Source organism: Athalia rosae, chromosome 5, assembly GCF_917208135.1.
Source record: "Athalia rosae chromosome 5, iyAthRosa1.1, whole genome shotgun sequence".
Taxonomy (NCBI): domain Eukaryota; kingdom Metazoa; phylum Arthropoda; class Insecta; order Hymenoptera; family Athaliidae; genus Athalia; species Athalia rosae.
The window spans coordinates 1,982,675-1,995,758 of NC_064030.1; the positions used below are offsets into that span (position 1 = coordinate 1,982,675).

Below are 13,084 nucleotides of genomic sequence, written 5' to 3' on the forward strand. Positions count from 1 at the left end.
AATAAACAGGGTAGAACGCATGCACATGATGGGGCACCAGGTCTCGGAATACCTCCTCGGTTTTCCTGTTCTCCTGATACCAGGAGAATTTTTGGTCCTAAATTCTAAACTTTAAAAACGCTGTTCTGAAGCTAGAAATCATTCTTTTTCTCTTGTATCTACGATTTATTGAATGAATAAATACATGGACAGGCATATATTCGGTTCTACAATGAATCAGCCGCTTTCTCTATCGAACTAAAAATGATCATGAAGGATTGAATGCATGCACATGATGAGGCACCAAGTTTCGGACCACCTCCTCGGGTTTCCTGTTCTCCTGATACAAATCTCCACTTTTCGACAAACTTTCAATTTCCAGGGCCGGCATTCTAGAGCTCTGCATTATCTCTTCGGCTTCGTGCAAAAGCATGATTGAATGATTGAATGCACAGGTAGGCATAAGATAAGGCCCGAATACAAGAACATGATATCTCCAGGATTTGCCGAATCAGGTGAAAAGGGTTGTGATGGATAATCAATTAACTATGGTATATTGGCTGTAGTTGAAGTTTATTGATAGATCAACGTTCGAAAATACATGTTGGTACATCGTGATGCCCATTACGGCCTAATTTTTACAGATACATTTATTCTTCCATGATTAGATCGACTTAAAATCGTGTGCTTACAATAATTCGTTTCTGATCAACTTCATTAGATTAATAATCCTATTGTTCACAGTTAAAAATCAAAATGCGTACAGTATGTTCATACGTTCATTAAAATACATCTCTTATAATTAGTTTTAACAATCCTTATATCAAAATCAACATTATCATAATTAATAATTTCCTAATTAATATCAGTAATGTCATAGTTCTTCGAAAATATAATGCATAACTCATTCATACAAAGTATCTACACCGAACATATGACGATTCACTTTGTAGATGCACCGAGGATAGTCTTGTTTTCCCGATGAGAGACCAGACTGCTTTGTGTGCCGCCTGTTGGTCATCTGAAAAAAAAAAAAAAAATAGATCACAGGTGAGAATCCATAAAGAAATGGGATTGCAGTCGCGCAAAAATTGAGTTATCTGTTAGAATATTGCTCCAAGCTCAATACACTTGATGTATTGGATTTTCTGAGGTCAAGATAAGTCGAGAAAGCGTCAAAAAATTGTTTTTTCGGAATGCTTTACTTTTCGCCCCAAAAAAACTACATGCCTTTGATTTTTTAGGATTGTGGTTGAAAAATCGACTTTTCATTTTGAAACGTACTCTAATGTATTTATAGCCTAGATTTGTAAAGTTTGCTAATTTCATCGATTTTTTTGGAATGATTATGTTGTCAAGATCGTTCTGGAATGTGATAGAATCAGAATATTCTGCTCCATTACGCTGTCGGTCCACACTCACAATTCTAGCGCTATGCGAAAGCTCCACGGCAACCGATGCTCACGTCAATGTAACTTCAGTTGCCTACTTCATGAAACAACTATCTCCGGATCTTATTTCACGACCGGTTTTATCTGATGATTTTCGTCACTATCATTCTTCTCTACGCATTTACATACGACATATTACCGGGTATTCCGTGTCCTTGGCGAATTGAATGTCTTTTCACTCGTAATTTTTCTCAACTCGTCTCGTGTCACGTCTGACGATGCGCTCATGTAATGCATGTGTTTTAGATCAGTCGTAAATCCACTTGTCTAATGAACGCACAAGTATAATTTTCGAATAAAAGCGTAGAGACTGGTGCTTGAGAGGGTGAAGAAAAGTCAAAGAATCCCAAAAATAGGCTCATATAAAATCACATTTCCAAACTTTGATAACGACAATTACAGTAAAAGTAATAATTATGATAACAATTTTGGGAAAACCATCGAAACCCGACAACGTATTCGATTTCGTCATAAGGTAGAGAACAGTAAACGTGGGCGAGCATTCGCATCGACGACGGTATTTACAGGGTGCGAATTCGGAATGTGATAGAAAATCGCAATTTAATGGGGATATCTTTTTCGATACGTAGAGAGGAAATACGAAATTCACGCTTACAAGTGTGAATATTTTGGGCGTGTGAGTGGAGCCCATCGATCCGTCGGTAGAATAATTTCAGGAGGTATGCAACGCGGTGCGGAGCACATGCATCCCGCAAGAATGGCACGCGTATGGAAAATGATGGTGGGAGAAGAGACGTGCGCCAGGGCGCGCGCCTCGTACTCGTACGTGATTACGTTTTATGGTGTGCGTCGACGACGGCGGGCCTTCTTTTCGGTGTATATTTTTGTACGGGAGAGAGGAGAGACGAGAGAACCCGGAGAAGAGAGAGTGGCAAGAAAGAGAGAAAGGGGGAGAGAGTCGGGCAGGTGCACCAGAGGAGCAGTTTCGTTTCGTTTCGTTTCGTCTTTCTGAACAACGCTGCAACGCACTACCGAAGCATGCTACGTCATGAAAATCACTTTTCACATTCAGATTATCAATGAAAATCCAACCCGTTTTTATCGACGTGCGAAGACGTCGTTTTCCAATGGTCCGGGGAACGTGGCGAATTCTTCTCAATGATAGGCACACGCGACGATATTTTGCTAACAATAAGCGAAATTCTTGAATAGGATGTAATGAAAATGGCGGGCATTATTAGGGTCGTATGTGGAACGCGAGGACGGTAGTGGCAGGTGTTTTTATGAAATTTGTTTTCTCGGTTTATAAGCGAGTGGAAAATTCGGGGCATTGTCTGGCGCGAGCTGCTGGATATGTGAGGCGCACGCCGGTCGCCCGTTGCACCTTGAAAAATTGAGAAGTAATATGCGGCAATTAAACCGGGAAGAAGAAGATGAATAAAGAGAAGAAGAGCTTGCGACGGAGTAAAGAGAGAAGCTAAAAGGGGAGGAGAAGGAGATAAAGGGGGAGAGGAACCGAGCCGAAATGAAAAATTTCAGTTGGCTGGGGGAGCGGACAGGGTGTACAGGTGCATCGGCTAACGAGCGAGCGAGCGAGCTCTCGATGATGGCGACGAACCGAGGGGAATTATTATCAAACTTCGAATATTACCGGGCAAGGGAGACGAGCGATGGGAGAGGAAGAGAAAGAAAAAATTCGATCCGGGCACGAGCGAAAATGAGCCGCTTCTATGTCCTCAGCGCTACACGAACACCAATGAGTAGCTAGAAAACCGCGTAATGGGAAACGAATAAAAAAAAAAGGGTTGATCCCCCAGCTTTCGTATTTTTTTGAAAAGGACCCCATGAAACGAATTTTCCCATCGTTCCAAAATCGCGTGACGAACAACATTGGGAAGTGGGAGTTGAATTCTTTCAGGGTAGATACACGTTATGATAATCGCAACCCCTTCGTTTCCTAATCTCTTCATTTTTCTCTGCGGTTTTTCACTCTCACGCTGTGATTATAGTTTGTTTTTTTTTTCCGATAAACTGCATCACCGATTACCGGGGGGCTGACTGCGTGAGAATGGAAGAAGATCCGCGCCGAGGAGAATGAACGAAAAATGAAAGCACGAACGGAATCAAAAAAATTCAACCCTAATCCAAACGTCTCTATCTGCGGTCGCGTCACGACGTTTTTCTAGATGAGGATCTAATGTTCTCGCCATAAATCTCCGCCGCTCGAGATATATTTTTCAAGATTTCGTATTATCGTAGATTAAAAATTTACAACGACTTCCTTTACCGCAGGCTTTTTATATTCCGGTGGGGAGGGTCCTCCCTGCGATACGAAGTTATTATATGCCCGAAAACTACCTCCGATGATGGATACGATCCGAACACACGCAGGATCCTCCTAAATCTTAAGACGGACGGAAAGATCCGTTCGAACGGTTGCATGGAAGACTTCATGAAGACCTTATCGGAATCTTATTCGGGTAGGTCAGAATCTACCCTGAGATTTCAACGGTTTGGAATCTACTGCCTCGGAGGGTTTTATTCGGACTGGTATTCGTGGAGACATTTATTACCTAATATCAAAAATCTACAGGATTCGGGACGTCAGGTAAAAAGAAATACGACTCGGGTCGAGTTATGAATTAAATATTAAAATATTACCGCGTCAAGTCCGATCGGAGATTAGGAGAATTTTAATTGTTACAAAGCTCTTGCAGAAGTAGAAAATGAATGGAAAAAAATGCGTGTCTCAGCTCGCGGTCCGGTCCACGGCACGCGGCGATCAAACCCATTTGGTTTTTACGCGATTGCGGGAGAAGAGAAGAATGGTAATGTGAAAACGCGTGGTCGCGGGTCCCCCACCGATTTCTATTATGTTATTTTTTTCGGTCCGTTCCCCTCCCCCGGGGCGACGTAGCAACATCGGCGGCGGCGTCCGCCGCACGCTCCGTGAAATACGATTTATCCAATTAACTCTGGCGATAGGATCGTTTTCGTTGGGTGGCATATTTTCAAATGACTTCATTAAGCGATCCTTCAAATTTATTAGCTTCTCTTCAAACGACTCGCCTCTGGACCACGCGTATACGGATACATATTTATACGCATCCCATAATGCTGCCGCTGCTACCTTCCCGCGGTACACCGAACGCTCCTCCCACTTCAGATAGCCTCGCATTAGATGGAATTATATCCCAGTCTCGATTAAAGTCCACGAGGCAAATAACGACCTCCGCTAGACGAACGGAAAGAATTTGAAGAAAAACGAACAAGAAGATATGTAACGGGCGTAAGTTTTCACCATTTTTTATACTCGCTCGACGTATAATTCCCGCGATTCGGAGATCGCGGGGCTCACGGGAGAGGAAAGGAAAAAAGGAAAAGGAGATTATGAGAAATTTGGGTTTTTTCGGCTAGCGTTCGCCGTTGATTATTACAGATTTCGAAAACGTTTCAATCCGCGGAGGGTGCTTCGCGTAGATTTTGGCCGCAGACTTTGCCCGCAATTAACGTCACGAGAGGTTGAGAGTTAGGCCCCCGATCCTTACGATCTTTTCGGAACTACCGCGTGCGCGCGTTTCGCGTTTACGTTCTATACATATATTTAAAGTACAATATAAAATTTGCTGCTGCAGCTGCTTAATACTGTTGCGAGATGCGTACGTGCACGTATACACACGCGATACCCCGCGTGCACGAAAAATTTGCCAAAACTAACGAATTAATTTCCGTGCGGTCGAGTATCTTTCTTTTTTAATTATTTTACTTCTTTTCTCATTCCACATTCTGCCGAATCTTTGCCCAACCGCAGCCGAACAGGAAAAAAAGGAAGGAACGAAACTCGCCAAGTGTGGTGTCGCTAAACTCAGGTGGTGAAATCTTCTCGAACAAAACCGTCGTCAACTTATAATTTACACTAATATACTTCGGAACATCTGCTCGCGACCGACAGTAAATAACACGCTAAATATTCTCTCGTCGCGAACAGCCACCGCGAACGAACGCGGATCCCTATTATAATCTCGCGTAACTCTACCGATAAAACGTATTCCATACCGCTCTTTTTTCGTTCTGTTTAATTTTCTGATTTCACGATCGCCTCGAGCCGTGAGAGGAGAAACGGCTGAGAAAATAAATGTACCTGAAACAAAAAAAAAAAAAGGAATTTCGAAGAAGTAGGCGGGCTCATTTGGTAGGAGGACGGATGAATTTTGAGACAAAAAAAATAATTTCGAGAAAGGTATGTATTAAATCGGAAATTATTGTATTCCCGCACATGTATGATGTTTAATGTACAAATTAAATTTGGAGTCAAACACCCGAATTCTCTTCTATTTATGGTCGAAGCAAGTTGTTGAGAAATGATAGCGCCAAATTCTATGTCATTTCAGCGAACCCGTTGTTCGACGCCCTTAGGGAAGGTGAGTGAACGAATTAGGTACAAAGTAGTACGTATCAACCTTCCCGCGTTCGCATTGCTTTATACCTAATACCAATTTAATTTTCGTAATTTAGCCGGGTTTACCGTTAGGCCGGCACGCGGGGCTATATACCTATAGGGTCCAGCTCTCCTGAGACCGGTGTTCCTGATTTCGGGTTAGGAAAGTTCTCGAACGAATTAAGGGGGAGGAATGATCGTGAGTGAATCGACGCTGACCGAAGGTCCCTAGGAATCTTAATCTTTTCGGTGAAAAAATAAAACTCGATTTTGACCGCGGCAAAAATAAAATATAAAGCATTCCAGGTGAGAAAAATATGTCTCTGAAAATAAGTGGGAATGAAAAATCAAGGATCGAGAAAACACGAGCTTTTCTATGACCATGTACGTCGGTCTCTGTAAAATCAATTCCATAATCGTGTCGACGTTGGATAATTCTTGGTCACCCGGTACGCAGACGCCAAAGCCATTGCATATATCATATGCTAATTAATGTCGTTCTTTTTCAGAGCGCACGCGATAATTATAACGGGCTACCAACTTCACTTTCTTTTGGATTTGATATTGAGATACAACCAAGGCGCAACGATATGATTAATTTCGCTGTCCGATCGAGGACATCGATTCTCCCTTTATCGAATTTTATTTATTTTTTTTTCTCTCATTTTCATTTAATCAACTTTCGAATACGCGCGGCGCAGGTCTCTACAACTCCGCCGATCGAGCGTTCGCAAATGTGGATAGCATCCGTTCGACAAGGTTGAAATTTCAGCGTTCGTTTGGCGTGCGCGGAGAACAAGATAATGGCTAACACAGTGAAATTATGTTATTCGGTCGGGTCTAACGACGCGAGGTACGGCCTTAAAAAAGGCGAGCCGCTTCCCTCGATCTCCTTCAATTTTTTTCCTCTTAATTTATCCGTTTCGAGATGAATACAAATTTAAGTACCGATCGGTCCGTCCGCAGCCTCTTATACCTTCGGCAGGGCCGATAAGCGGGGGCTATTAAGACAGTTTAAACGTATGCAAACGACTCGGTGGATCCGATTCGTCCGATGGCTCGCTCGTTCGCTCGCTCGCTCGCTCGTTCGCTTCTTTCCCTATTTCTCTGTTCTCACGTATTAAAGGAGAAGTAAAAGATACGCCGAGCCGCGACCGCTCTTCGCTTATAATATGAACGAAAAAAGAAGTTGGAAACAAGCCGCCAAAGTGACGAACACCGTCCCCGCGTGCGCGCTGTTTGTATCCACATTAACCACCTTACGCATATACAGATATATCTACACCTATAGCCACGCTAATTATCGACGTACTAAGCGAGGGAATTAGCCCGGTAATCGACTGTCCTTCGTTAAACATTTTCTCCCTCTCGTTATATTTTACATTTTTAATTCTCCGCGTCCAGAGGCAGCCCAACGGACAACGGTATTGAAGCAACAATTTTTCATCTAATTAAACCTCATAAACCTCACTCTTCGTTTCGTTTACACAAATTAACGAATTGAGTTACAACTTATGTACGCACAAATCCCAAAGCGTTAAATTTTAAACCCCGACGATAATTCATCCCGTATTACCATTCGGCAACAATAATTAACGTCGGACTGTGCGAGGATTTTCAAACTTCCTCACATATTAATCCGTAGGGCTGCACATTCTCACGATAATAATAATTATCATAATTTCAAAGGTTTCCTTACACAATCAACGACTGCAGCGGCTTACTCGTGGACCAGTTTCCGGTTTGCCCTAAAAACCACGTCGGATTTCGTCCTGCCCACCCTCGTTCGTTGTCGAGGGTAAACGTCGATCGCTGAAAGAAATAAAAAAAGACAATAGAAAAAATTAATTGTAATTCCGGACATAATAATGTAGAACGAAGGACACGCGTCGAGCGGTGCGCGTTCCGGTGTACGGTGAAACTGCAGCGCACGTTTGAAATCCGATATGCGGTTCGATTGTCGTCGCCTTCGAACAAAAGTGGTGCTTCGAAAAAACGATATCCCGACGAGTGCGAGATCGAGTTTTCCCTAAAAAAATCCTCACGATACATCCTTCGGCCTGTGCATGCTCAGTCCCGTTGCGAAGGACTACGAGGATACGCGGGGCGAGAGAGAGAGAGAGGGGCGGGGGGGATGGGGGGGACGGGGGGGACGGGGGGAGAAAAAGGGAGCTCATGAAGGGCGGAATAAACCCGGCGGAGGGTAAGAGGGTGTAGCGCGCGACGGGCACGCGTCTCGAAGGCGGAGGGACTGGTCGAAAGTGGACTTGGAGAGGAGCGGCGAAGAGGAAGAAGAGGTAGATGGACTGAAAAATAAAGAACGGGGGAGGCAGAGGGGACCGGAGAGTGAAGAAGAAGGAAGAAGACCACGGAGGAAAAAGAGAGAAAAAAAAAAAAAAAAAACCAAATCTTTTGAGTACCGTGGGGTTCGGAGTACAGGTGCGCGTGGATCACGATCCGAGGTCCAGTTTCGACGACCGTTGGCCCACGACGATATGGAAAGACGTTACGATAAAACTATTCATTTTTCGAAATGAGGGGGAAATTTTCAATTCGGACATTCATCGAATAATTGAACCGAAAAAGAATCGAGCATTTTGCGCTGGTGGAATAGTCGTCTCAGGGTCTTGATCGACTTCCGAAAAGAAGCAATGATTCTTTTCCTTTTTTCGTTTGAAAATGAAATTCCATAGCAAAGGAATACACTGCACTCCTGTACATGGATGTATCGTTCGTTCTATGTAGCTGGATATGAGAGTAAAAAGAGAAGGAAAATGAAATAAAGCAAAATGGAATAAAAAAAAAAAAAAAAAAAAAAACTTGTACAGAGTTTCATTCCGCAGCGTAAGTTGCGGGTTAGCTGGTATTATTAATTATTTTGCCAACCCACTTCCTTCGAACATATCCCGATGCAGATAGCGTCGCGGACTCTCGAAAGGGTTACGTCTTTGGCTTGATATACACGTACCCGTGGCGCAGAAAAGGTACGTAGGCGGTTAGAGTCCGGGCCTCGGAGGACGAGGAGGAGGAGGAGGAGGGGGATAAGGGGAATGGGAAATGCGTACGAATTGAATAAGAGAATACGATATGTATACTCGAGCATGCATACGTAACTATACGTACGCGCGGATAAATATAAAGAAGAGGAGAGCGAGTGAAATAAGGAGAAAGCGACCACGCGGTGGAGTAAAAAAAAAAAAAAAAAAACAGTGGAGAGAGAGAGAGAGAGAGAGGAAAAAAAAGACACCGAAACAAAATTGAAACCAAAAAAAATTGTAAGAGGAGGAAAAAAAAACTTAACTCGAGTGAAAAATAAAGGCAAAGCCGGGGCGGCGCGGTGGGCGCTGCAGTTGCGGTCAAGTTGGTAATCCTGTCCGAGGACTGCAGCCCGGGCATCGGGCCCCGCGGCAGCTTGGCAGGGACTAAATGATTTACCAAACAATAAATCCTCCCTGAGATACGATCGCACGCAACGGCCCAACAGAGCCTGGGAACCGGGGAGCGAAACAACATATCGTAGCGGTGGACCGCTTACTTCAACGAGACTCTCCGCACCGCGAACCTTAAGTACCCATCTCTTCACCTCGCCTCGCCTCCCTCGTTCCCCCTTACCTACTCGTAGATATGTACGAGCGTTCGATATATCCCTCCTCCTCTTACGCGGGTCTTATCGCGACCCGGGAAAATACGAGCCTCGACGTCTCCTGGCGTTTTCACCGAGCACGAGTGAAATTCGAAGAAGAAAATGATCGTCGGATTTACGAGGATTTCGGGGCTCGCCCTTCGCGATGCGAAAAACGAGGGGGATATACATCGGCTCGGCTACGTGAGCGTTGCCGCTGCAGGTTGTACGAAATCGGTGGTATTAAATGCGCGAGAAAAGGATTGGCCGTTTCGTTGGTATATAAGGTGGGGTGCGCAGAGGATGTCGTTTGTATACGTCTTACCGAGTCGGGTTATACACGCGGATGTTAAGGAGTTTCAGGAGCGGGAGCAGGAGCGGTAACACGGGTGGAGCGGCGCATCGAAGCGGGAGCGGCGAGCACAAAGCGCGCGAGGCAAAGGAAAGGGATGGAAATGAAGTGACAGAGGCTAAGAGAAGGCAGTCCGGGATCAATGGCTCGAAATGCATTATGGGTCCTTTTCGCCTGTCCACGCGCGTTCTCCTTTCCTCTACGTTTTTCCCTCCCAGCCCTCTGCTTCCTCCGATCCTGTTTGTCCCGCTGCTCCTGCGCCGCCCTTATGCTTCTTCACATACACGTTACCTTTATACCTTACGTACGCGTGCACGCGTGTACGACTGCTGCAGGTACGCGGACGTGGACGAAACTTGATTTAGTGCCGCAGGACTTTCGAGGATCTCTGCAGCGGCAGCGGCACCGGAGTTAACCGGGGTGGGGGGTAGGAGCGAAGAGTAGTTTTTCGGCCTCCTTCTTTGTGCGGAGGCTGCGAAGGATGTATTCCTCGCGATTGGAAGGAGTGAGAGAGAGAGGGAGAGGAATGAAGAGAGGGAGGAAGGGGATGAGGAGGGAGGGAGGATAAAGTGAAACGAAACTTTGTCCCGAGGACTCGCGGTGGGTATTATAACGCAGGGCGCTGCAGGATAAGAGTTTTGTCGGTCGGAGGATAGGGACCCTGCGGCATGCGCTAGTAGAGCCGGAATCAGAATTCTGGCTGCGAGGACCCGCGGGCATTCCTTAATTCCTGAGATGTTAATTCGTCTCCCTACCTATGCTATACGGCCGCGCGTCGTCCCTCGGGAATTTTATTGTTATTTCCACCGTCATGGTTCAGATCCGAGAGAATAACTACCGCGTTCGGGGTCCATCGGTAGATATATTTCCACGCCGTACCGTAGGACCTGTAGCCGGACGTGATAATATACGCTGCCGTATAGCTTCTTCGGTAGAAGAGAAAAAGGTAACACGGTCGCGCGTCACCTACCGTTCTCCCGAATTTCAAACTCCTCCGTCTACAACCCCGAGAATCTTGACCCTCCCAAATTTATTACCAACCCCAAGAATCTCGCTCCGGGTCAATAAAACGCGGAAAACAATATCGCGGTCCCATTCGGGATCAATTTTATTGCGCGGCAACGCGCATATTTAATGGCCACGCATCCTCACCGGGCGATAGACGCGACTGACGAGAAAAAAAACTGGTACAGCTACCGGAAATAGTTTCCCATCACCGGGGAAACTGACCGCCGACAATATCTGACCACCGGCCTTTTTTTTTGTTTTTTTCTCTCTTTTGATTTTTCTCTCTCGGTTTAATGTCCCGAGAAAGTCGTCCCTCGATAACTTTCCGAATAGTCGTATACCTTATACACCCGTATTATGGGTATCGTAGAATCACGTGAGAAATATCCCATACGGAGATGCCTCCGATGATTCATTGATCCGGCATCGAATGTGAAGATCGTTGGACTCGAAGAGTATAGAGGATATTTTTTTAATAAAAATTCTTATCACTTCTCAGCACTTTGGTAAAAAGGTGGCTAATTGGCCCGAAAAGCAGGGCTAATAGAATCAGGCGTGCTTGTTACGAAGAAAAAGGAAGGAGAAAAAAGAATGAATGGACAAAGTCCGGCGAAAAGGCACATTGATGACTCCGCGGTGTATGCCGAAGGTGAGAAGGTGACCTGTGAAGCTTGCGCTTTTCGGAGAGTGAAAATTAATGTTTCCGTTCTTTAGAAAAAGTCTTACTTTTCATTTTCATTCATTTCTTGTCCCGGTTGTATCGGTGGGTCGGTCAAGTTCCACAAAAAGAATTGATCGCGTTTAGTGCTACGGTAGAAATGGACAATCCCCGAGTTTACCTGGGCGGCTCGCACGCGCTCGGGTAAAAGTTATGGTACATATAGCCGGGAGTTTTCGGAGCTTGGATTTGTTATAAAACTGGTGTAAGTAACGCCGGACTTTGCGACTATTAAAACTAGATTATTGGCCTGTATGGGTTTCAAAGGGTACCTAATCTCAACTTAGTCGCCCGAACGCGGAGACACGAAAGACTCACGCGTCTGCGTACCTCTGGAAAGAGAAAAAAAAAAAAGAAAATCCGAAAGTAACACTCGGCGAACCCTTCTCTGCTCGGGGATTCGAGTTAATTTGAGCTCTCGGAACGCGTGAATTAGGCAAAGCGAGCCTTAGGAGAGCAAAATCCAAATTACCGCCGCCGCGTGCTGTACACGCGCTACAAAAGTGCTTAACTCACCGTTAGTCGAACGCCCTCGCCGGATCCGGGCAAATTGCAATTCAAGCGAACCACCTCGGTTCAAAGACTGCAAAAAGGCGCACCGGAATATCCGCGAGAATTGAATAAACAAATTTTACACACCGCAAATAAGCTGGGGGATCGATTTCGCGAGGGTTGAAATCCCCGTCGTTGAAGAATGAGAAACATGAAATCTGTTTTGAATTTTGAATTCTGGTTTTTCGAGAAAAGAAAAAGGTGGACCGTGCGAACGGGCATTCGTTCTTCATTTCTGGCTAATTATTTTCACAAGTTCAACACACACCCAGGAAGCGCACCACCTTTTTTCGTTGCCAAAGAATTATGAATCGTCCTGTCCGTGAATATATTTTTTTTATTTTAGTTATCCTCAAAGTTCCTCCCATGGGTGTGGCAGGACATCGTTAGGGTGCTGCTGCCGTTGTCCCGTTCGCATCGCCCCACGCGCTACGAGATGCGATCTCTTATGAGAAAAGTGTAGAATGAAGGAAAATAAAAAAAAAAAAGAGGAAAGGAGAACGTCGGATCCCTAAAATGTTCGAAAATCGAAACCTTTCAATATGAGTATAATATTATAGGTAGCGCGCAGGGGGAGTGGCTATACGTAAGGGAAGAAAAACTCCCGCTCTCTCCTTCCTCCGGTGATAAATGGTCATCCCTTCCCGCCTGGATCGATTTATAATAGACCTTCGCGCGCGAGTCTCGCTCCGAGGAAATAATAAGGTTAAAAAAAGAAGATGAAAAAACGAAACAAGATGAAAAGTGGAGAGAAAATCGAGTAAAAAGTAATAACAACAAAATCTCGCAACGGATTAAAAATCGTTAACTACCCCCGGAGAGAATCGGGTGAAAATATTCCCGTGTATACGCGTCGGGACAGAAGGGTGCGTGAAAAATCGCCTCTTGAATGGATTCCGCTGAGTAGTAGTTATATAGATCATGCAGACCGAGCCAGGTTATAGGTGTCGATCGCCAAAGGAATTGGGCGCAGCGTCCCGCAGGACTCGCCCGATTTTTCCAT

General features: G+C 45.1%; 1 long non-coding RNA gene across 4 annotated transcripts in view; it reads right to left on the reverse strand.

Annotated features, from left to right (window-relative positions):
- Window positions 1-546: 546 nt before the first annotated feature.
- Window positions 547-13,084, reverse strand: part of LOC125500957 — a 100,056-nt gene continuing 87,518 nt past the window's right edge. For all 4 annotated transcript variants that reach the window (XR_007278409.1, XR_007278408.1, XR_007278410.1 and 1 more), the window contains 2 exons: window positions 7,529-7,641; window positions 547-1,000 (listed from right to left, as the gene is read on the reverse strand). This is a non-coding gene — a long non-coding RNA (uncharacterized LOC125500957). The remainder of the gene's footprint in view (window positions 1,001-7,528; window positions 7,642-13,084) is intronic.